The sequence below is a fragment of the Jaculus jaculus genome, chromosome 8, assembly GCF_020740685.1.
Source record: "Jaculus jaculus isolate mJacJac1 chromosome 8, mJacJac1.mat.Y.cur, whole genome shotgun sequence".
Taxonomy (NCBI): domain Eukaryota; kingdom Metazoa; phylum Chordata; class Mammalia; order Rodentia; family Dipodidae; genus Jaculus; species Jaculus jaculus.
In genome coordinates this window covers 113,236,544-113,246,432 of record NC_059109.1, presented here as the reverse complement: position 1 = coordinate 113,246,432, position 9,889 = coordinate 113,236,544, and the positions used below count along the sequence as shown (strand labels likewise).

At 43.9% G+C, this 9,889-nt stretch overlaps 1 pseudogene; it reads left to right on the top strand.

Moving 5' to 3' along the window:
• The first annotated feature begins 8,729 nt into the window (after positions 1 to 8,729).
• On the top strand, positions 8,730 to 9,325 carry LOC123462888 (annotated as a pseudogene).
• The last annotated feature ends 564 nt before the right edge of the window (positions 9,326 to 9,889 follow it).

The window sequence follows — 9,889 nt, the reverse complement described above, 5'->3', positions numbered from 1 at the left end:
GAGCACCTGCTGTGGGTTGGAACTTTATCTGTGTTTTACAAATCTTCAGCCCTATTACAGTTCCCTGGAAAGAGACCTTATGCCCATTTAAAGAGAAGGACTTAAGATCAGAGATTAAGCTGGGCATGCTGGCGCACGCCTTTAATCTCAGCACTCGGGAGGCAGAGGTAGGAGGATCACCATGAGTTCAAGGCCATCCTGAGACTACATAGTGAATTCCAGGTCAGCCTGAGCTAGAGCGAGACCCTACCTAGGGAAAAAAAAAAAAAAAAAAAAGGATCAGTGGTTAAACAGGGAGCAGTGAGTAGTTCAGACCTATAACCCTAGCACTTGGGAGGAAGAGGTAGGAGGATCACTGTGAGTTTGGGGCCATCCTGGGACTACAGAGAGAGCTCCAGGTCAGCTTGTGCTAGAGTAAGAGCCTACCTCAAAAATAAATAAATAGATAAATTATACTACAGCTGTTCATGGTGAAACAGTTCTGCAATCCCAGCACTTGGGAGATAGAGGCAAGAGGATTAGGAGTTCAAGGTCATCCCCAGTTACATAGCCAGTTCAAGGGGACAGCCTCTACTACATACTCATGTCTCAGGAAAAAAGAAAACACCTAATATGCAGTGTTACATGGGCAGTAGCCTCTGATACCGTGTGTTTACTGGGACTTATGATTGCAGCAAGAGGCCACATCAAGGACTGACGTATGACACCTAGATTTGCACAAGTATCCTATGATGTTTGCACAATTACAAAATTACCTAATGATGCATTTTAAAATTTTATTTATTTATCTTTTTTTTTGAGGTAGAGTTTCACTCTAGTCCAGGCTGACCTGGAATTCACTATGTAGTCTCAAGGTGGCCTTGAACTCATGGTGATCCTCCTACCTCTGCCTCCTGAGTGCTGGGATGAAAGGTGTGCGCCACTGCACCAGGCCCTTATTTTTTAATTTTTTAAAACATATTTATTTATTTATATGCGAGCAGAGAGAGAGAGTATGGGTGTGTCAGGGCTTCTAGTCCCTGCAAAGGGACTCTAGCTGCATGTGCCACTTTGTGCATCCTGCTTTTCATGGGTATTGTGGAATTGAGACTATGTCGTTAGGCTCTGCAGGCAAGCACCCTAATCACGGAACTATCTCTTTAGTCCAGTACATTTCTTTCTTACTTTTTGTTTGTTTGTTTGTTCGGTTTTTCAAGGTAGGGTCTTGCTCAGGCTGACCTGGAATTCATTATGTTGTCTCAGGGTGGCTTTGAACTCATGGCGATCCTTCTACTTCTCTCTGCCTCATGAGTACTGTGATTAAAGGTGTGCACCACCACACCTGGCTCTTTCTTACTTTTTTTTTTTTTTTTTTTTTTTGGTTTTTCGAGGTAAGGTCTCGCTCTAGTCGAGGCTGACCTGGAATTCACTATGTATTCTCAGGGTGGCCTCAAACTCATGGCGATTCTCCTACCTCTGCCTCCCAAATGCTGGGAATAAAGGTGTGCACCACTATGTCCAGCTTCTTTCTCACCTTTTCTTTTTTTTTTTTTTTTTTGGTTTTTTAAGGTAGTGTCTCACTTTAGCCCACGCTGACCTGGATTTCACTATGTAGTCTCAGGCTGGCCTTGAGCTCACAGCAATCTTCCTACCTCTGCCTCTGAGTGCTGGGATTAAAGGCATGCACCACCACTCCTGGCTTTACTTCTTTTTTTTTTTTAATTTTATTGATTTATTAGAGAAAGAGTGAAAGAGGCAAATAGAAATAGAGAATGAATTGGCCCCAGGGCCTCTAGCCACTGTAAACAAACTCCAGATGCATATACCACCTTGCATGCCTAGCTTTACATGGGTACTGGGAAACTGAACCTGGGTCCTTTGGTTTTGCAGGCAAGTGCCTTAACCACTAAGCCATCTCTTCAGTCCTACTTTATTTTGTAGTTTTTTTGAGGTAGGGTTTGGCTGTACCCCAGGGTGTCCTGGAATTCACTCTGTAGTCTCAGGGTGGCCTTGAACTCAGAGCGATCCTCCTACATCTGCCTCACAAGTGCTGGGATTAAACGAATGAGCCACCATGCCTGGCTTTGACTCATATGTGTATGTATGTATGTATGTGTGTATGTATGTATGTATATGTGTATACACACACACACACACACACACACACACACACACGGCCTTATTTAAAAAATATTTTATTATTTATTAGAGAGAGACAGAGAGGAGAGAGAGACAATGGGCATACCAGCCACTGTAAAGGAACTCCAGATGCATGTAACACCATGTGCATCTAGCTTGCATGGAATCTGCAGAATCCAACCTGGGTGCTTATGCTTTGCAGGCAAGTGCTATCCCTCCAGCCCCTAGTGCATTTTTAAAAATATTTTTTGGTTCATATTTACTTATTTATTTGAGAGTGACAGAGAGTGAGAGAGAGAGAGAGGCAGATAGATAGAGAATGGGCGTGCCAGGGCTTCCAGCCACTGCAAACGAACTCCAGACGCGTGCGCCCCCCCCCTTATGCATCTGGCTAACGTGGGTCTTGGGGAATGGAGCCTTGAACCAGAGTCCTTAGCCTTCACAGGCAAGCGCTTAATGGCTAAGCCATCCCTCCAGCGCCCCCCCCCCCAGTGCATTTTTTAATATTTTATTTTTATTATTTATATTTGATAGAGAAAGAGGGAGAGAAAGAGAGAATGGGACACACCAGGGTCTCCAGCCACTGCAGATGAACTCCAGACGTGGGCGCCCTCTTGCGCAGCTGGCTAATGTGAGCCTTGGGGAATCGAACCTGGGTCTTTTGGCTTTGCAGGCAAACACCTTAACTGCTAAGCCATCCTTCCAGCCCCATATTTCTTTAGCCGGGAGTGGTGGTACACCCTTTAATCCCAGCATTCAGGAGGCAGCGGTAGGAGGATTGCCATGAGTTGGAGGCCAGCCTGAGACTACATAGTGAATTCCAGGTCAGCCTGGGCTAGAGTGAGACCCTACCTCGATAAACAAAACAAACAAACAAAAAAATAAATCTTTAAGGGCTGGAGAGATGGCTTACTGGTTAAACGCTTGCCTGTGAAGCCTAAGACCCCTGATTTGAGGCTGGATTTCCTAGGACCCACGTTAGCCAGATGCACAAGGGGGCGCACGCACCTGGAGTTTGTTTGCAGTGGCTGTTGGCCCTGGCACGCCCATTCTCTGTCTCTCTTTCTCTCTGCCTCTTTCTCTGTCAGTCTCAAATAAATAAATGAAAATAAACAAAAAAAATTAAAAAGAAATCTTTAAGCTAGGCCAGGTGGAGCACATCTTTAATCCCAACAGTCTGGAGGCAGAGGTAGGAGAACTGAAGTGAGTTCAAGGCTACCCTGAGACTACATAATTAATTCCAGGTCAGCCTGTGCTAAAGCAAGACCCTACCTGAACAACCAATAAATAAATAAATAACTAAATAAAATAAACAAAAAACATGAAAGGAAGGGGGAAAAAAGCAAGGAAAAAGGAAAAAAAAAAGGACAAAGGGTATAGCTTAGTGGTAGAGTGCATACTAAGCATGAATGAAGTCCTAAGTTCAATTCTTAGTACTAATGGAAAAAAAAATAATTTCCCAACCTCAAACTCATAGGGAATTTTTGAGAATGAGAGAAAATGTCATCAATGTGCCCGGCACTTAGAAAGTGCTTAATAAACAATGTTTAATAAATGTTGCCCAGATAAATAGTTCTAATTGCACTATGAAACATTCAACATGACAGCTCTGGGCACATTGCCCTTAAGAGGACAGCTCCATGATATGGTCCATGGAACATGTTCCATGAGGCCACACCCATGAAGAAAGGGTCAAGAACATCCCAGAAGCACTGGCTCAAAACATCATCAAGTCCAAGTAAATGAGTAACTCTCTGGGCTGGCTTCCTATGAGACAAAGAAACTCCCTAAACTGTTATTTATCTGTCAGGTTTTCTTTCTATTTATTTGACAGAGAGAAAGAGGGAGGGTGGGAAACAGAGAGACTGAGAGAATATGGGCATGTTAGGCCTTCCAGCCGCTGCAAACTCCAGACACATGTGCCACCTTGTGCATCTGGCTTACGTGGGTTCTGGGGAATCAAACCTGGGTTCTTTGGCTTTGCAGACAAGTGCCTTAACCACTAAACAATTCTTCCAGCCCCTCTGTCAGGTTTTCTACTTCTTTTTTAAATTTTTTTATATATATTTTTATCTTTTCACAATTTCTATTAACATTTTCCATGATTATAAAAAATATCCCATGGTAATACCCTCCTCCCAGGTTTTCTACTTCTTGTAGCCAATGTCATTCTTTTTTTTAATTTAATTTTTATTTATTTATTACAGATGGAGAGAGAGAGAATGAGCACACCAGGGCCTCTAGCCACTGCAAATGAGATGCATGTGCCACCATGTGCATCTGGCTTACGTGGGACCTGGAGAATCGAACCTGGGTCCTTTGGTTTCACAAGCATACGCCTTAACCGCTAAACCATCTCTCCAGCCCCCAATGTCATTCTTGGGCAGGTTGCAGTCAGGTTTTCATTGCTGGTAGAAATCACCTGACCAAGTGCAGCTTTTAAGAGAAAAAGGGTTTATTTTGGCTTATAGACTTGAGGGGAAGCAACATGATAGCAGAGGAAAATGATGACATGAGCAGAGGGTGGACATTACTTCCTGGCCAACATCAGGTGGACAACAGTAGCAGGAGAGTGGGCCAAATACTGGCAAGGGACACTGGCTATAATACCCATCAGACTGCCCCCAGCAATACACTGCCTCCATGAGGTGTTAATCCCCAAATCTCCATCAGCTGAGAACCTAGCATTCTGAACACTTAAGTTTATGGGGGACACCTGAATCAAACCACCATAGGCAGTATTTTGAATACCTTCATTTTACAGTTGAGAAAACAAAGGCTCAAATAGTCCAGTTGACTTGACTGTGTATGATTTTGTCAGAGGAAGAATTCAAGTTCAAATCTAATGCAAGTCATGAGTCTCTACCCCCACCCTCCTCCCATGCAACCTTCCAAATATCAAGAAAAGAAGTCTGGACCACAGCAAAGCATGGCAGTATAGTTTTAGCCAGGTATCTAGCTTCACAAAATAAAAGATTATGATTTTCCAGCATTCTCTATAACTAGATGTGGCCATATGACTACATCTGGCCAAGGTGATGTAAGCTGTTAGATGTTGCGTAGGATTTCTGGGATATTTGTGTATGTGTGTGTCCAATATATATATATATATATATATATATATATATATATATATATATATATATATATATATATTTTTTTTTTTTTTTTTTTTTTTTTGAGGTAGGTCTCACTCTAGCCCAAGCTAACTTGGAATTCACTATGTAGTCTCAGGGTGGCCTTGAACTCACAGGGATCCTTCTACCTCTGCCTCCTGAGTGCTGGGATTAAAGACATACACCACCGTGCCTGGATATTTGTGTATATTGAGGGGTACCTTTTTTGTTCCTTTCTTTTGTCTGGGCAGGACATAAAATGGTAAGAATTAAAACAGATATCTTGGACTATGGGATAACCTCGACAGAAGTTACACTAAGGCTACAGAAGTAGAAAGATAAACTTCTGGGTTGCAAATGGTAACACGAAACTTGTATATCAATCCTTCACAGCCTACCTCCAAATGCTTGGTACATAAGAAATATTTTTTCCCGGGGGGGGGGAGGGTGTAGGGGTGGCTGGAGAGATTGCTCAGTGGTTAAAGCACTTGCCTGCAAAACCTAATGACCCAGGTTGGATTCCCTAGGACCCACGAAAAGCCAGATGAACAAGGTGGCACATTCATCAGGAGTTGCTTTGGCTAGAGTTCCTGGAGTGCCCATTTTTTCTCTCTCTGCTTGCAAATAAATTAAAGAGAGAGAGAGAGAGAGAGAACAAACGGTGTGGTGGCCCAGCAACTGTTGGGAGCTATGAGCCTAACCTCGGCCATGTTGACAGAAACCACCATATAGCAAGTTAAGTTTCTATCTCCTCATCTAAATGCTCTGTTACCAGAAATGAAGAAATCGTACCCTTGGGTGATAAGCCCCCCTGCCCCTGTGCTGCCGGTAACTGATAAAGAAACAGAGATTAGCCAGTAACTCTGTGATCTTTGGTCTGATTACATCCCCTTCCCCCTACAACCTTATATAAACCTACATGTAAGAATAAACTCTTGAGGCCTTGACCAGAAACTTGGCTTGGTCTCCTTCCTTGTGTCTGTTTGCCTCTTCCCATTCAGGTTAACTTCCCCTAGGGTCCTTGTTCAACTCCCCACTGGCCGGGGCAAGTGGCGCCCGAACGTAGGGCTCTAGGTATGAAGAAAAACCTGACCGTCGCTCAAGTGAACAGCCATTCCTCTCCCTGAATTGCCACCTCATTGGCAAGTGAAGATTCACACAGTGATCACCACAGAAGCCCACCTGTGATACAGATCTGATTAAGGTAAGAAGAGCGACGCAAAGCTCTAGGCAAACTATTTAAAGACTATTCAGTCAGATTTGCAAGACACAGGAGCTGCGGGATTTCTTTGTTGGTCTTTGTAAACTTCTTTTCCTTCTTTTACTTTCGGTTGGCGCCATCGTGTGGAATTGCAACATAGCGACAGGGCAACTGAAGCCTCTTGGCCAGGGCTACCCTCTGGCATTGGCTGAAGGCCCCTAGCTCCCTGTGTGAATCCTGACAGCCCATTCGGGTGTTGGCAAAGAACTCCTATCTAGCCTCTCTTCCAACCATCGAAACCGGTCACGCAACAGCCAGCTGCCAGATTCTTAAACTTGGGGACAAACTTGTGTCAGGCCCATTGGGGAATCCCCCATGCCAGTTCCCCGGCTGGGAATGTTGCCTTCTAGTCCTGCCATTTCTACTCTTTCCTTTTTTTTTTTTAAGGACAGGACCATACTATGTAGTCCAGACTGGCCTCCACTTCTGCTCTTCCTTCATCAGGATGCTAAGTGCTAGGATCCAGTTCCATGCCTGGTTGGAACTTTTTTTTAAAAATGTTTTTAATTTTTTGTTTTTTGGTTTGTTTTTTTTTTTGGTTTTTCGAGGTAGGGTCTCACTCTGGTCCAGGCTGACCTGGAGTTAACTCTGTCATCTCAGGGTGGCCTTGAACTCATGGCAATCCTCCTACCTCTGCTTCCCAAGTGCTGGGATTAAAGGCGTGCGCCACCACGCCTGGCTTGTTTTTAATTTTTTGAGGTTGACCTATTCTCTCTACTTTGGCCTCTCCATTGTCACCTCTTGTTCATGCATGGCTTTCACTTGCACTTAATATCAGGCCCTATTCATGGGTTATACCCTGGGCCTTATCATCCTGCTAGTACAAATCAGAAGTTTGCTACAAATAGCTGAAAACCCAACTGGGAATGGATTTAGCAATGGAATGCTGCTAGTATCTCATGTTATGAGAGTCTGGAGGTAGGTAGGCTCCAGATATATTCCTTTTTATTTGAATTGGATTTTTGAGGTAGAGTCTCACGCTAACCCATGCTGTCCTGGAATTCACTATGTATTCTAAGGCTGGCAATCCAATCTCCCTCTCTCTCAAAAAAAAAAAAAAATATGTGTGTGTGTGTGTGTGTGTGCGCGCGCGCTAGGCATGGTGGTGCATGCCTTTAATCCCATCACTCAGGAGGCAGAGGTAGGAGGATTGCTGTGAGTTCAAGGCCACCATGAAACTTCATAGTGAATTCCAGGTCAGCCTGGGCTAGAGTGAGACCCTACCTCAAAAAAAAACAAAAAAAAAAAAGATATATATGTATATATGTATATATATGGCTGGACAGATGGCTTAGTGGTTAAAGCATTTGCCTGAAAAGCCAAAGGACCTCAGTTCACTTCCCCAGAACCCACAAAAGCCAGATGCACAAGGTGGCACACCTGTCTGGAGTTTTTTTTGCAGTGGCTGGAGGTCCTGGTGTGCCCATTCTCATTCTCTCTGTCTCTTTCTCTCTTACTCTCTCAAGTAAATAAATAAAAATAAATTTAAAAAATATATTTGGGTTTTTGAGGTAGGGTCTTGCTCTAGCCCAGTCTGACCTGGAATTCACTATGTAGCCTCAGGGTGGCCTTGAACTCACAGCGATCCTCCTACCTCTGCCTCCCAAGTGCTGGGATTAAAGGCATGTGCCGCCATACCTGGCAATAATTTTTTTATTTTTATTTTTTGTTTTCTGAGGTTGGGTCTTACTCTAGCCCAGGCTGACCTGAAATTCACTATGGAGGGTCCTCTGCTGGTTATGACTTGCTGATGACTTTTCTCTCCCAACAGGCTGAATAACATTTTCCACTGTTGTGACAGTCAAGAGGGAGGAGGCTTCCAGCTCAGCTTCAACTTGATTTCTTAGTATCCTGCAGTCAGACCTGGTGTTTTGACATCAAGAGGCAGAATTTGTCAATCAGTCAGGATCATTTTGGATGTAAAGAATGAAAGGCAAGGGCTTGAGTGATGGCTTAGTGGTTAAGGCACTTGCCTGTGAAGCCTAAGGACCCAGGTTCAACTCCCCAGAACTCATGTAAGCCAGACTCATAAGGTGACGCATGTGCACAAGGTGGTGCATGCATCTGGAGTTTGTTTGCAGTGGCTGGAGGCCATGGTGTGCCTACATTCTCTCTTTTTTTCTGTATCTCTTCATAATGAAAACAAACAAACAAACATGAAGAAACAACTCCTTAATCGCCTCCGGGCTGGTCCTGCGAGGTGCAGCTTCTGGGACTTAGGCGGCATAGCAAACATGAATGTTGGAGTTGCCCACAGTGAGGCGAATCCAAACACCCATGTAATGAATAGCCGGGGTGTGTGGCTGACATATGCATTGGAAGTTGGCTTGCTTCATATTGTCTTACTCAGCATTCCCTTCTCCAGTGTTCCTGTTGCTTGGACCTTAACAAATAGTATACATTGCCAGGCGTGGTGGCGCACGCCTTTAATCCTAGCACTTGGGAGGCAGAGGTAGGAGGATCGCCATGAGTTTGAGGCCACCCTGAGAATACAGAGTGAATTCCAGGCCAGCCTGAGCTAGAGTGAAACCCTACCTCGAAAAACCAACCAAACAAACAAACAAACAAATATATTATACACAATCTGGGCATGTATGTATTTTTGCATGCAGTGAAAGGAACACTTTTTGAAACTCCTGACCAGGGGAAAGCAAGGCTCCTACCGCATTGAGAACAAGTGGACTATGGAGTACAGTCTGCATTGTCATGAAAATTTTTTACAATTTCTCCAGCAATTCTATACTTTCTGGCAAGTTTCTATACGAAGTATGATCCAACTCACTTCATCCTAAACACAGTTTGTGTCAATAAACTCCCTTTTAGTAGTTAGTGGTCATTGTTTTGTATTTCAGAAGTACTGAGTTTAAAAATCAATTGTATGATACATACTGCCTTTGTATGTTTGTCTTTCTCATGTATTTTTAAATAACTGGTAATCTGTACTTTAATAAAAATTTTTCCTCGGTATAAATTATTTTAAAAAGAAAAGAAAATAAACAAACAACAAAATATATATATTTTAAGAAGCCAGAAGACCATTCGCTGGCAAGGTCCACCCAACTTCTCTGAGACTCCATTTCTTCTATCAGAAGGAGCCATAAACTGCATCTCGCTTGTCTCCCAGGGAAGTTGGGAGATTTATAGGTCACAGCATTCCAACTCTGCCCTAAAGCGGAAGCCAAAACTGGGAGCAGGGCGCCCTCACCTGGCAGAACCGTGTAAAGGCCACTGCAGTATGGCACAGGCTGCCCTTCAGAGAGAGAGGGTTGCTGTTAGGATTAAGTGAGCCAGCGAGAGGGAGGAGACGCTGTCAGGGCCCCTCCGCTCCTCTACCCGCCTCCTGGTTTGCTTGAGTCCTCTTCCCTCTGAGGTCATTTTGGCCCAATTCTCAGAG